Source organism: Molothrus aeneus, chromosome 11, assembly GCF_037042795.1.
Source record: "Molothrus aeneus isolate 106 chromosome 11, BPBGC_Maene_1.0, whole genome shotgun sequence".
Classification (NCBI taxonomy): Eukaryota; Metazoa; Chordata; class Aves; order Passeriformes; family Icteridae; genus Molothrus; species Molothrus aeneus.
In genome coordinates, this window is record NC_089656.1 from 3,859,116 (window position 1) to 3,873,742 (window position 14,627).

Sequence of the window (14,627 nt, forward strand, 5' to 3'; positions counted from 1 at the left end):
GCCCCGGCGGGCGCGTCCCCGGTGGCCCCGCTCCGGGCCCGGCCCCCCCGCCCCGGGCCCGCCCGGTGCCCACCCCCGCTCGCCCTCATCCCTCCCTCCGTCCGTCCCTCCCTCTCTCCGTGTCTCCGGGCGGCCGGAGGAGATGCCCCGGCGCGGAGTTGGCGGCCCGGGCGCCCGGCAGGAGCGCGGGGAGCGAGCGGCGCCGCCGCCCCTGGAAAAGTTGTGTGCCTGCCGGGGGGAAGGCGGGCAGCGGAGGGAGGGGGAAAACCACCACCCCAAAGTGCTTACACGAATTTCCCAGCGCTAGACCTGCCTCCGAGATCAGCCCAATAAGAGCTGTCAGGGGAGGCTCCCGGCTCACTTTTCCACATCGCTTCACAGCTACGTTTGGCAGGCGGGCACGGTAGCGCGCTCAGCCCCGGAATTAGCGGATTTATTTGGAATATCCCTGCTTTCCTGGAGACGTGCGGCTGCCGCTGGCTCGTGCGAAGGGAGAAATTAATAACTGCACCCCAGCATGCAGGCACAGAGACCCGGGAAGCCCGGCAAGCAGCGGCTCCGCCAGCATCGGCAGCCTCGGAAAGCATGAGAAGAAAATCTGGAGCGCCCTGCCTGTTCCCAGGGACTGGCTGATGGCTTTTTACCTCACCCTTTCCATCCGTGCGTGAAGTGGCTGTGGGCGAGCGGCTCCCTTGCTCCTTGAAAGAGTGAGTATTCATTTTATTCAGACAATTTGTGGCTGGCTGGCAGAGGGCTCTCGCCCGTGGGTTTCTGGCTGACTTGGGCTCTGTGTGCGTGCAAGGTGCGCTGGGCGAGCGCCTTCCTCGTCCGTAGGTGCGGTATTAGACCGAACTGGGGTCCCTCATTAAGTCGGATGTTTTCAAATTGCCGATAATGAAAATGTCGTGGGATGCTTGTTAGTATTTTTTTATTATCATTATTATTCTCTAGGGAGAAGAAGTGCTGGTAATTGTATTTGTCTTCCCGCTTGTTGGTGGTTTTTTTGGGAGGTTTATTTTTCCTTCCGTTCTACAACCCTCCTTTAAAGAATCGGGAGGACTTTGGATCACAGAGGGTTGCTTCTAAGGCTGGCGAACCCGTTTCTTCTCCTTGTTTTCTTATTTAGTACAATAAGTCTCTGGGCTATTTCACTGTGTTGAATAGATGCAGGGCTGCATTCATGCATTGAAATAGATTGCAGTTTTCGTGCTGAGAATAAAAATCACCCACCAGCCAGATATGTAAATGAGGGAGGAGGAGGCTGGAAGAACCTTGAGGGGGGAAAATCCCCCCGATTTATTATCACCTTCCCTCACCGCAAAGCTTTGCACCCCCTAAGTAAGTAAATAAATAGGAATGGCTTCATAGCTTCCTTTCCTACTTTGAGAGAGGAAAGCATCGCAGAAATACTGCTCTTGAAAGCTGCGATGGCAATGCATCTCTAGCCATAACTAGCCAGGAGTCATCCCTGTCCCACAAGTTGTTTTCCTTCCCATCCTTTGGCTGACTAAACAGAGGATGCACCCAGCTGAAACTTGGGAGAGGGAGAAATCCTCTTAGCCTCAGCCTCTCGTTCGCTGCCAAGGCTCCCAGAGCAGAAACGCAGGAGCCTGCAGCCCCCTGGAGCTGCTGTGCCACCAAACGCTTCGTGCTCTCTTTGAGGAAGGCAGAGGAGGAGCACATCCTTCTATTCTGCTGGGCAGCAGCAGCATCCCTGCTCGGCAGCACCAGCCTGGGAGGCACCGCCAGGCTCCAGCACAGAGCCTCTGGCAGCTCCTGGCTGGCTAATAGAAAAGAGATTAATTCCAATCCTTATTTAGGCTCTGCCTACCGCCATGAAGGTGACACTACTTAACACGGGCAGGAATTCCTTTGCGGTTCGCTGCCGTTCGGTCGTGCCTTGAATTTATCTCGATTCAAGCGGTTTGCCTTTAGTAGCAGACTAAATAGAGTGGAATCAATCCAAGCCGGCGTTTAACGGCGCTACACGGACCCGCTGGCGTTGCCAACAGGTATCAAACTGCACCCTGGCTCTCCTCCCTTTCACACAGGCACAAACACTCTCTGTTCCACGCAAACGAGTCTGTCTCTTCCCTCTGAGAGGGGAGGAAACGCTCATGCAACTTTTATAAAGGCTGACACCTCGCAACAGCCAACTTGAGCACATAGACGGCTCGCACAGGTGTTTTTTGGGAGGTGCTGATGGCAAGAACTCAAATAGCGACAACTGTTTATTGTTCCAAAAATGTAACGTGTTAGCTCCTAATGGCAGGGAAGTTAACAGCTGCTCACTTCAGTTTCAATTAAAGAATAGAGCTGATAACTACCAAAGCTATAGATAAAGAATCCTCTTAACTTCACTCATCCCCTTTTGGAAATTCTTCCAGAGTTTCTCTGCAACAAGGATAAGGAGAAATATGCAGTGCTCTTGCATGAGTGATATTTCCCCTCTGTGTTCAATACTAGACTGCTGTGAACAAGTAGAGACTTCACAATAGGCTTCTCAGTATATATAACTAAATAATAAATAAATTCAGAAGAGTGGGAAATTACTCTCGTGTACATTTTCCCTGTCTTAAACAAGATGATGAATCTTCTGGAGGAAGTTAGTATTTGGCATACCCGCGAAATTAGCAAATTTCACGCCCATAAAATCTGCTACCATCAGAACCCAAAAGCTCTCTGTGGTGTTACCTCCCAGCCTAATTGTAAGGATGGTTGTGACAGAAGAATCTTAGGAAGGGAAGTGATTATTACATGATATTTTCATCTTGTTGTTCCACCTCACTGCTTACAGAACGAGCACAGCTTTCTGGTGGCTTCCTCCTAAGCTATTTATTAACTCCCTTATTTTACCAAACTTGCATCCTGGCTGTGAAGGACTTTGATTTCCATGCTTAGTTGTAAGCTGAGGGCCTTCAGTGCCCTTGGAGGTTGAAGCATTTCATGTAAGTTGGTTCTTAAATTATCCAGGTGAGCAATTTGTTAACTGGGTAGGCTGCTAGCCAAGAAACTAACTTTGGACATTTTCTTCAATATTAAAAAATCAATAACACTCCGTGCGCCTGCTTAACAAATGCAGCTGGTTTTAATAAGAAGTATGGCTGTATATGACAGCTACTCCTTTTATGCCTTTCCTTAAAAATAAACCAAGTTTTAATCTATGTGAGGTGAGGTAGAATCCTCCTTAGATGGAGTCCCTCGGTGCTTTTCGAATGTTTAGTCCTTCCTTCAGCTCCTGCTACTGATGTCGAAAAAAGAGTTGGTAAAGGGGGAAGTGGTCCCACAATCAGATTCAAATTCACTTTTTTGTGAAATTTGTTGTCTTTTGAATTTTTGTCATTTGTGGTCTTCAGGATTTTTCCAATAACACTGCACCTTTATCAAATCAATTTAATTGATCCCTGGGCATTTTATTTGCATCACTCTTAACATATGAGTCATTGTCTTCTCTGAAAAAAATATCCTTCTCCCTCCTTCAGGATGTAGAACCATTTCAAGTGAGAACTCACAGTCAGCCATGGACATAAATTTAGGTCTGTTAGCCCCTGAAGCTCTTCTTGAATTTTCTTTCTATTTCCTCTCATAGAGTTGCAGATTTCATCTTTTTAAATCTTGGCTTAGGAAGACCATTTCCACAGACTTTAGCTGGGACTTTTTTGGACGTTTATTGAAAATAGGGGCCTGGAGCCCTCCCACTTGACTCTTGGTACACACAGATGATTTAATTTCCAAAACCTGAGGCATGTTAAAGAGAGAGAAATACTGATCTCTGAGATTATGGACAAGTAGGGATGTGAACGTGCCCTGTAATTTCTTGGAGGTGTGTTTTTCCAAATGATGATTGTGCATGTTTTGTGTCAGAAAGCGACTGCTCATGCAGGTATTTTTATAAATCCCTCATACCTATCAGATACCCCATATCTCAGCAATATTCCCTTTCCATCTCAATATTATTAAAGCCTGACCTACTATTAATACAATTGTATGCTTGTAGCATACACTAAAGTGGTATCATAAGAGTCTTTCATCTATGAGTATAAAATAATAAAACCTAAATTCTTTCAGCGCGAGGCAAATGCTACGGCAATTTGAGCTTGGAGCATTTTAAGCATCATTGCTACCATAAGATCACATCAATAGAATTAAATTAGATCATGGAAACTCAACATTTTTCTTAGTGTTGTTGCCATAGAAAAGGTGGCTCACTTCAGAGCTTTTTGAACATAACTATTTGAGCAGTAGACAGACAGAGAACAAAATAAAGTCCAATTTGAGATTACAAATGTGTGTCTATATATATACACACACATTTATTTTCCCTCTCCTTTGTTCTAGAATCTGTCCAGCATGTTTCTCATTTTGCCAACCACGTAAATAACATCAACTCCGTGGCATTTCAACTGCATTAATAAAATTTTGTTCCCAAAATACATTGGTGCTGATGGTAGCTGGAGTAGTAAGCACAAGCTGAAAAGAAAAAAAATAAATGAATCTGTAAATCAGTTCAGTTACCAACAGATAGTCTTTTACCTGGAGTCAGATGCTATAAAATCTGATTTCCACCTGCCTTAGCCATGAGAGCAGCCTTTATCCATGGGTTGGTTGCAGTGATAGCACTCACACAATTGATTTGCCAAGGTGTTGATTGTGATGTGTCTTGTGGAAATCATTTGAAATTGAGAATGATGAGCACCCTGGCTCAGGTTTGAGATTAGAAATGTCTCCCAGTCCCAGATCTGAGGAGGGGAAGCTCCCACGGGAAGTGTCTCCTATCCTGTGGTGCCCAAGCCCTAGACAAGCTCACGGAGGCGTTTCTCAGTGTGTCTTTGCAGCAGATATGGAAGTTCAAAACATTATGAAAACAGTCTTGGCAGTCCCTAGTTCACAGTTTCAGCTCTCATGTACATTCACCCAAAGTGGCTTTTCCAGGGAAGCAATGCTCAGCCTTGTTTGACAGCTCCCGTTTCCACCCATTTCCTTTGCAGTCGCTGATGATCAGAACCATATGCGCATATTTTATGTTTTATAAAAATATAAATATAAAACTTATATATTTTATACGTTTACATTATTTCAAAGCCCTAAAGACTGCAGCAAACAGAGAGCTGGCACTCAAGAGGAAGTGCAATTCTCTAATTGAATTTTGCAACACTTCAGATGTGAATCTCTCTTAGGGATTAAATGTAACAACTATGATTGCCCTTTAAGTAACACAGTATGAAAACTTAATGTCACTGAAGTTTAGGTTGTGTCCCGTGTTTTGGTCTCTGACCTTTGTTTTTGTGTGTTTCCCAAAGTTAGATGAAAACAAATGAATGGGGGGAAAACCCCCACAAAATCTCAGCTTGGCAACTCCAGAAGAAATAAGTTTAACATTGGAGAGTCCTAATTCTTTCCAAACAACTCATCTAAATTGGTGGTAAAACTGCCATCAAATTCAGTGATGCAAAATTAGAAACCTTCACTTCTAAGTTCACATATCTCAGCAGAGATTTGAGGTTTCCTGAAGCCATACTGTATACAGTATAGAAAAGTCCAGATATGTTCAGAATTTTCCTCTTTAAAGATGTTTTTAATGCACACGCATGCTCATGCATATGGCTGGAAAGTTTCAGTAAGTCATGATGTCCAGTCATAATTTATAATCTTAGTTTAATCGGAATACATGTCAGGAAATCATGTGGGTTTTTCCTTAAGTATGATATTTTGTTAAAAATAAACAAATAAACTCTGTAGAGAATACACAATATTCGTTAAACAAGGATATGACAGTTCTGTTGTACATATTTATATATAAAAAAAAAAAAAAACTGAAAAAGAAGCCCAGAAAGCAAGATATTTATGTCCCCCATTAATATTTAAAGCTTTTTTTTCTTCAGGAAGTGCAGGATAAGCACATCCCAGCTGCTGAAAGTCTCCTGATAAACAATGCCCCAGGCAGAGCACGGTTAACACCTCATTCTCAGTCGCAGGCCAATCTGTTTGCCTTTCTATGAGCTCTTCTTGTTGAGCACAAGTTGCCTTTTTCCCTTCTGTCGTGGCAGTTCCGGAGGTGCCCAATGCTGGAATTCTGGAATTCTGGAATTCACCTTCCGAGGAGGGAGCGAGGCTCTGCCAGCCCCCGGCCCAGGGGTGCAATGCGCTTCTGCTTCGGGCACGGGAAAACCGCTTTAATTACTGGGTTAGAGAGAATAAAAATTACTTCAGATCGCTTCTTCCTCTTGCTGTAGCATGAAAACAGTGCTGGTGCAACTGTTTTTCCTCTCTTCAAGTTTTTGGACCGCTCTGGAAGCCTTGTCTGTCTCTCATCTCCGTTTTGAACCTGCATCACGAGATGATGTTCTGACACACATCAGTGGAGTGTCTGCCTCCCAGAGACACAAACCTTTCTTTTTGCCTAAGAAATTGAAAGGGAAGGTTGCAATTTCCTTTTGTTCCTCTGTAGAGCTGAACCAGCTGTATTGCCATTTTAATACCCATGGCTTTAGCGTCAGCTGTCATGGAAAAATAAATCCACACCAAAAAAAAAAACCCCAACCCAATCAAACAAGAAAACCCACCCAACCAACCACAACCAAAATGACTTAAAATATTTAAAATACTTATTTCATTAGGGAGGAAATTTCACCTTCATCTGCATACTTGGTAGCACTTGCTGTCTCTTTGTCCTGCACCTGAGCATGTGTAGCACGCTGAAGTCCAGAGCACTGCACAGAGCAAGGAATAATAAAGAATAAAAATAGTTTGAAGGTTCTGACGACACCCTTGGTGGGTTTCTTTAAAAGCATTCTGGTTCCATAAAGTAGTGGCTGCTTCTGGAAAGACTTGACAGCTTTATATACAAAAAGTCTGAGTCTTGACAGCTTTAAAGTTGTCCCATATTGATTTTACTGTCGAAGAGTAACAAAAATAAGAAATTCTATTGATACCAAGAGAAGTTGTACAAAAAACATATCGCTGGGTCAAGATACTCTTATGTGGTTTGTTTTTTTTAAGAAAGAGTTATCTGATAGTAAGTATTTGTCAAAAATTGTAAAAAAAGATTTAGCTAGTCATATAAAGCAGATCTTGTAGATATGATAAAGTACCATGTTAAGCACACATAATAACAAATAATTTATTATTATAATATTGAGATATATTTCAGTGTGATGGATGTTGTAATTTTCTCTCTATCCCAAAGCCTCAGTGAAGCTGTGACAGATAAACACCTATATCCTAAACCAGTCTTTTCTCCACTCCAGAACACCAGGTTATGATGTTTTCCAGTTAAAGCACCAAAGTAAGGGAAAGAAGGCAGAGGAATTTATCTTAGAAAGGATTTTCTAAACCTTCCTTCTGTCTTCCTGTGAAACAGACCCCTAAAACTGAAGTAACCTGCTTTTGGTAATGCTAATCTTATAGATAGATTAATACATCCTTCAGTAATTATTAGAGCTCCAAATGTTGAAGAAACTGTTGCATTTCTGCAGCTGCATGTCCATATTTTCCCAGTGCATGGATTCCCTCAGCTACATCTGATGCAGAGGTTAACACTGTGCCTAAACCAGTCCTTTAGCATTTGACACAAGCTCAGGAACTCACTTAACAACCTACAGGACAGTGCAGAAGTCTTTAAAGAGTAGCAGAGCATGACTAAGCTTAAAAAGATAAAGTGACATGTCTTTGCTCACTGAATTACTCCGTGTGGGTAGGGCAGAACACCTAAGACAAAAGCAGGAGAAAGGTGGTGCCTGTTGCCATTGCTGCTGCAATAAATAATGCTTTAGGAAGCTGCTTTTGATTTCCCAGGCAGCCATAAGCAAATTGCCACGAGTTGTACATCAGAATGAACTCGGACAGTGGATTTGCACTTGGATTGGCAGGGAGCTCTGACAGCACCAAGGATTTCCTGTAACATTTCCCAGCTCATTTCCCTCCCTGTGCAATTTCAGGTGTGTGGCTGAGGGAAAGGATGTGTGGATAATGCTTTAATGCTTTTCTGTGTTACAGCTAACTCCAGGTGACGTACCAGTCCCTTAAAATCACTGTTAGTGAAATCTGCTGCAGCTGCCTGGGGTAATTCTGCTTTGCAGCAGTGCCTGGGCCATGCCTGGCTGGAGTGTGGCTGCTGGCTCTGTGCTGTGCCCAGGGCACTGGGCTGTGCTGGCCCACAGCAGTTCCCTCCTGGTGGAGCCTGCTCTCACACCAGCACATCTGGGGCAGAGGTTTCTGTCCCTAAAACCTGCCAGCACCAATGAATAAAACCACTGCAGGTTACCATGATTGAATAGCAGGAGTCCACCAGGCATTTATTTAAGTAGTTTTCTGTCCCTAATTGCCTGTTTCTCCTCTTCTCCAGAAGTTTTCCTCCACTCAATTTTGTTGATTCAACTATTTTTCTGCTCTCTGAAGTATATAGTGAAACCTCATATGCTTTTTGTCAGCACAGTTCTCAAAACTACTTCTTGTTGTCCTATAGTTGATGGGTTCTTTAGTTCTGCAATGATCTGGGTTAGAGTCTTGAAGGAAAAGACTTTTTGGAACAAGATTTCGTTGCAAATTGTGTTTGTTAACCCACATTTCAGTAGCCTGTCTTACAGTGCTGATTGCAGATGGCACAACTGCAGGGACAGTGAACTGCAGTGGAGAAGGAATGGGAATGGAGACCAGTTATTGTGCAGATGGCACAACTGCAGGGACAGTGAACTGCAGTGGAGAAGGAATGGGAATGAAGACCAGTTATTGTGCAGATAGCACAACTGCAGGGACAGTGAACTGCAGTGGAGAAGGAATGGGAATGGAGACCAGTTATTGGGAATGTGTAGCTTGCATGTCGTGGGGGCTGAGGGGGGGGAAGAGCCTCTTAAATGAAAATTGCTCTTGGTGGAATTATAGCATGAGCAATGGGCTAGCCCAGCTCTGTCAGAATGATTTGGTTTTAAAAACACCTTACTATTAAAGGCGTTTAAGTTAACAAGATCCTTTTGACAGAACTGGGTTAGGGAGGGCCTGCACACAGCTCTGCTGGCACATAGAGGCAGGAGAGCCAAGCCAGGGCAGGCAAGTGGCACTTTGCAGTGGGCACTGTGAGCAGCATCTGAGCCACTGCCATGGCAGCAGGGCTGATTACAGCCTCATCCCTCTTCATCTTGCTCTTGGGTGGTGAACTGCCTCTTAATTTGACTGTTTGGTGAGTTAGTGAGTAATCTTTACACAAACGAATAATCCTCTGAGGAATAAGCCTTATTATTTATGGCAAGAAGTATTCATTCCTTTGCAGAGGAAAACATGATCCTGCTGCCTTATCCAAGGTGATTTCAATCAGGTTCAGGTACAATTTAATAGATATGTAGTGGAAACAGGATGGGTATGGAGATAAGTTATGCAGGCAAGGATGACACCCTTTTTGTTGGATATGGTGTTTTGATAGCTCTTTCTGATGGAATTTAGGTTTGTTCTGCTTTAATGGCAAATTAAAAACCACAGTTCTCTTGTAAGTGAGAGGGATGGAGCAGCTCTGCTGGGAGGAAAGGCTGGCACAGCTGGCATTGCTCACCTGCACAGGAGAAGCTTTGGCTGAGCTCAGGGTGGCCTTGCAGGGCCTGAAGGAGCTGCAGGGAAGATGGAGAGAGACAATTGCCAAGGGCTGGAGGGACAGGAGCCAGGGAATGGCTGCCAGTGCCAGAGGGCAGGGCTGGGTGGGATCTTGGCAATGAGGAATTGTTCCCTGGCAGGGTGGGCAGGCCCTGGCACAGGTGCCCAGAGCAGCTGGGGCTGCCCCTGCATCCCTGGCAGTGCCCAAGGCCAGGCTGGACACTGGGGCTGGAGCAGCCTGGGACAGGGGAAGGTGTCCCTGCCATGGCAGGTTTTGTTACTATAGGACACGAAACAACACAAGTGCACACCACTGCTCTCAAGGTGGAGAAAAAAAGGGAAGTTTATTTTCTCACTCCAACATTTATAGTTTTCCAAAAGTGACAGTGGATTGGAGGGTGACAGTGCCACCTCTCCAATGACACTGGACAAACCAACACTCCATCAAATTTCTCCTCCTCCATAAAAGAATGCAAAACAATGAGTTATTTACAGAAAGTTCATTACAAAAATATCAACATCAGAAGGTTTAGAAAATCTTAAAAAATCAGGGCAACAAGGGGTGGCACTGAATGGGTTTAAAGGTCCAACCCAACTCACTCTGGGATTCTATGAAGGAGAGTAAGAAGAGTTCCTACAAGTGTGACTGGAGCATGAAGGACCTATTTCTGTTAGTGAAATGTAAGGCTCTGTTGTGCTGCCAAGCAGGGATGAGAGAGGCAAAGATAATCACTCTGCCCAATGTGGGAAGGCTTTGCATCATTTTGCTGGTTTTGGTAGGAAAGAACCTTCTCTGAGTCCTTGAGAAAGGGGAAAAGGAAGCAAAAGTTGTAGTGTAGCCAATACCTAGAGAGGTAAGAACAAACCTAAAAAGTTTAAGAAATGAGAACAGAGTGTAGAAAAAATAAAAAATCAACAGATGTTCCACACCTGTGGGGACAAAAAAAAAAAAAGGGTAAGAAATAGCACTGTCTGGCACTCCCTAGGTGGTCATTAAATGAAGGCATCTCATCAATTATTTGAGGTTGCTTGTATTGTAATGAGGATTTGCTTATAATAAATTAGCATCTAAGATAGAAATTAGGTATTTAATGTACAAAATATAGTGGATCCTGAAAATTCTACAAAAAAATCCCTTTTGGGCAAAAATCATCAGGTTTCCTTTTTGTATCTCTGGTGTAAGTCATTTAAAGAGAGCAATACCCAAGGGTTTTATTTTACCTTAATAACAGTTATTTAGTAACTCATAAAATCCATCACAATGAAATAGTGAGGTCCAAGGGCTGAGATGCTGCATATCATCACTGCAAATGAAATAATGAAAAAATGTTGCTGCAGTTCTTAAGACAAACCTCCATGTCTGTTGTGTGGAGAACCACTAGAGTGGCTCTAAAATCTTTTAAACTGAGATCATGGTGTAAATCAATGCACTGGCATTGTAATAAAGGGGTTTATTTAACCAGATGAATATTCTGTGCTTTGAAAATGAAAAAAAAAAAAAAATTTGTTGTTTTTTATGGTCTTACTTTGCTTCTTTTTTAATGCAAAGTTTATACCTTCAACTACTTTTATTAACTTTATTAATCTTTTTAACAAATTACTGCATGCCAGTGGTCACCTTTTAAAGCTACAAGACGATTTTAAAATGATTGTAGTGAAATAAACTCTCTTTATTAAAGAAGTGCTTCCCTCCACTCATGCACAAAATGAGCTTTATATCTGTGTAAGTGTCCACTGCCACACCTGGCTCTAACTGTGTGCAAGGCTGAGCTCCCAGCTGTGACCTGCATAGATCTGAGTTGCAGAGAGGTCCCAGTGTGTATGACAGTGCTTTCTGGAGCTATGTGCTGGTTCTGTCCTCCTGTCAGCTTATAAACCTCTTGGTAATCACTTTGGGTTGTACTTGTAAAGACTCACACACTCCATGGCTGAGTTTTATGAGTACAGTTCCAAGATGCAAGCTCCTGTGAACAGAATATTTTCTGAAACTCCATCAGCACACAGAGTGGAAAACAAACCACTCAGCTTTATCTGTACTTCTCTATAGCCTGTGCATGGAGAACAGCATTTATGAATACAGTTTTAAGTTTTTGAGGACATAAGGCAGTTGTTTGAATCTGTGCTCCATGACATAGTGGAGCATTTTCTTTCATCTATTTATTACATTAGAGAAATTCTTTATAATTTAAATATCACTTTCCCCTCTCAGGCATGAATGGAGAACTCAAGCTGTTTTGTAAACAGCTTTGCTGGATTAGAGTTGATCTGGAGTTGTATACACCCAACAGTGTGCAGGGAAACCACTCAGAACATCACTGAAGTTTTGTTTAAGGCAACAGCCCAAGGCCATCTGAACATGTGGAGATTAAAAGCAAAAATTATACTTTCATCAACACAAGCAAAATCTTGATGAAGGTGGAGCACTGCCTCCAGTTTTGGGGCCAGCACAGGAGGGACCTGGAGCTGCTGAGAGAGCCCAGAGGAGGCTCCAGGATGGGCAGAGGGATGGAGCAGCTCTGCTGGGAGGAAAGGCTGGCACAGCTGGCATTGCTCACCTGCACAGGAGAAGCTTTGGCTGAGCTCAGGGTGGCCTTGCAGGCCTGAAGGAGCTGCAGAAAAGATGGAGAGAGACAATTGCCAAGGGCTGGAGGGACAGGAGCCAGGGAATGGCTGCCAGTGCCAGAGGGCAGGGCTGGCTGGGATCTTGGCAATGAGGAATTGTTCCCTGGCAGGGTGGGCAGGCCCTGGCACAGGGTGCCCAGAGCAGCTGGGGCTGCCCCTGCATCCCTGGCAGTGCCCAAGGCCAGGCTGGACACTGGGGCTGGAGCAGCCTGGGACAGTGGGAGGTGTCCCTGCCATGGCAGGGGTGGCACTGGATGGGATTTAAAGTCCCTCCCAACCCAACCCATTCCATGATTCTGTGAAATACACTCTTGAAGGGCCACGTGCTTCTCTTCTTTTTGTTGCTAAGAAAAAAGGTAATTCTGGCTTCACTGGAATAATTTTGCTGTCATTCCACACTCACCACTGCTTTAGACCATGGCATAACATAAGAAGGGAAAGTGCTACTGTGCCTCACCTACTGGTCTTCCTTGATTTCCAAGTCTGCCTTTATATATTGCTTTTTAATATGTTATATAGACTGGTTCAAGAGCCCTGTGGTCCCCTCCTACACATCCAATCTAGAGGATTACAATTTAACTGTTTGGCACTTCTCAGCTTTCCTATTAGCCAATGTGTAAATTGCTGGGCCACATATTAAAAATGCCTCCCATCAGCTCCCAGCCACATGCATGGTGTTCTGTTCCCAGGAATGGGGCAGAAAAGTAATTTCCAGATTTGGTAAAGAAATCTGGGGACAATCCCACCTCCATGCATTGCATAAAGTGTGTGCCCTGATTCACTGACAGAGCCTGAATGAGAGTCTGTTTCTCAAATAACTCTTACAAGGCTCCTGCAGTCCAGGTTGAGCTGTGGAGTACAGAATTCAGGGAGCCCCTGATGCAGGGAATGATTGGCATCTGACTCCATGATTCAGAAAGCTGAACAATTGCTTTATTAAGCTATATTATATTAGATTAATACTATATTATGACTATACTAAAGAGATACCATACTACAAAGAATACTAACGAAAAATCTGTGACTGTCTGAGAGAGCCAGGGCACAGCTTTGACCCAATTGGCCAAGGAAACAAAGCAATCCTCAGCAGAATCCAATTGCCAAATCCCTTCAGGTAAACAATCTCCATAACACATTCCACATGTGCAAAAACAACAGGAGCAGGAAGTAGAGATAAGAATTGTTTTCTCTTTCTCTCTCTGTGCTTCTCCAGGAAAAACCCTGGGAGAGAGAATTCTGTCTCTGTTCAGAGAATGTGAGTACTATAGTGGAAAACTTTATCCAGCTCAATATTTCCACACTGATCACATCCCTCTGCAGGACTGGGATGTGCCAAAGTCCCACTGGGTTTTTTTCCTTTGCCCTGCACTGCCCAACTTTGCTGCCAGTGCTCAGAATCTCCCAGCTTTGTGTGCTCTGTGTAACTGTGCTGCTCACGGGGCTGTTCACTCAGGGGGTTTAATGGCACGGGGTGTGCATTGCTGATGTTCCTGATGTGCTTTGGACTCGTTTGCCTTAAGGTATTGCTGAACACACAGCTACCGTGAGGACAGCCCAGTCACAGTGAATCTTCTGTATTAGTGTGAGTGGATAGGACCTAAATTTGATTGGAGTAAATGAAGAGTAACAAGCAGGAAGTCTGGGGGAGGAACTGAGGAGGGATGCACTGAAATGAACTTAATGCTTTCTAAGGATTGAGAGTGGCAGTGTGAAAACCAAATATCCTGTTCTTTCTTCAACCAAAAATAGTTCTGGAAGCTTCATATTGTTTTATCTCATTTATTTCATTTCTTTTAGAAGGCAGGCTATGGAGATTAATTAGAATTGTTTTCAAAAAGCTTCTTGAATATGAAGGGAAGTGCTTTATTATTATTTGGTCGTGTTGATAAAAAGAACTATATCAACTTGTGCTGGAAGTGTAAGGAAGTCAGTCCTGCCCACTTGTCCTTTTCTCTGAGGGGTTTTTGAGGTTTAGATACCAAGTGGTTTTTCACCCAGAAACAGTCACTCTAAAAAGAGAACAGTACATTACATCTTGCTCTGTTCAACCCCTAAAAAGGACCCTTAAACTGTGTTTTCAGTTTCTGCCCTCCATTTTGAATTTAATCCTGGGTGTTGGTTGAAGATGCTGTCTCTTGCTCTGTTTTACAGTGCTTTTATTTCTCCTGTGTTTTGATTCTTGCATCATTGGAGAAACCAGAAAAATCTGTCTCCTGGCAGGCACAGGCACCCACTCATCCAGTCAGATATAAAGAGGATTCCATCTGAGCAAAACCAATCATTTTGACTGAAATTTGGCTGTTTCTCTCTTTCAATACCTTCTACCCCCAAACATGCCCTGGAAATCTCTGTTTAACATGTGCCAGAAAGCAGCAGCAGTAAACTCCATTTAATTCCCTGGACTGAAGAGGTTTTTCAGAGGGTGA

The 14,627-nt window shown here is 43.8% G+C and overlaps 1 protein-coding gene across 1 annotated transcript in view; it reads left to right on the forward strand.

The window, feature by feature from the left end:
- The first annotated feature begins 153 nt into the window (after positions 1 to 153).
- Positions 154 to 14,627, forward strand: part of CDH8 (cadherin 8) — a 162,171-nt gene continuing 147,697 nt past the window's right edge. The window contains exon 1 of the mRNA XM_066557704.1: positions 154 to 707. The gene's annotated coding sequence lies outside the window, so the exon portion shown is untranslated. The remainder of the gene's footprint in view (positions 708 to 14,627) is intronic.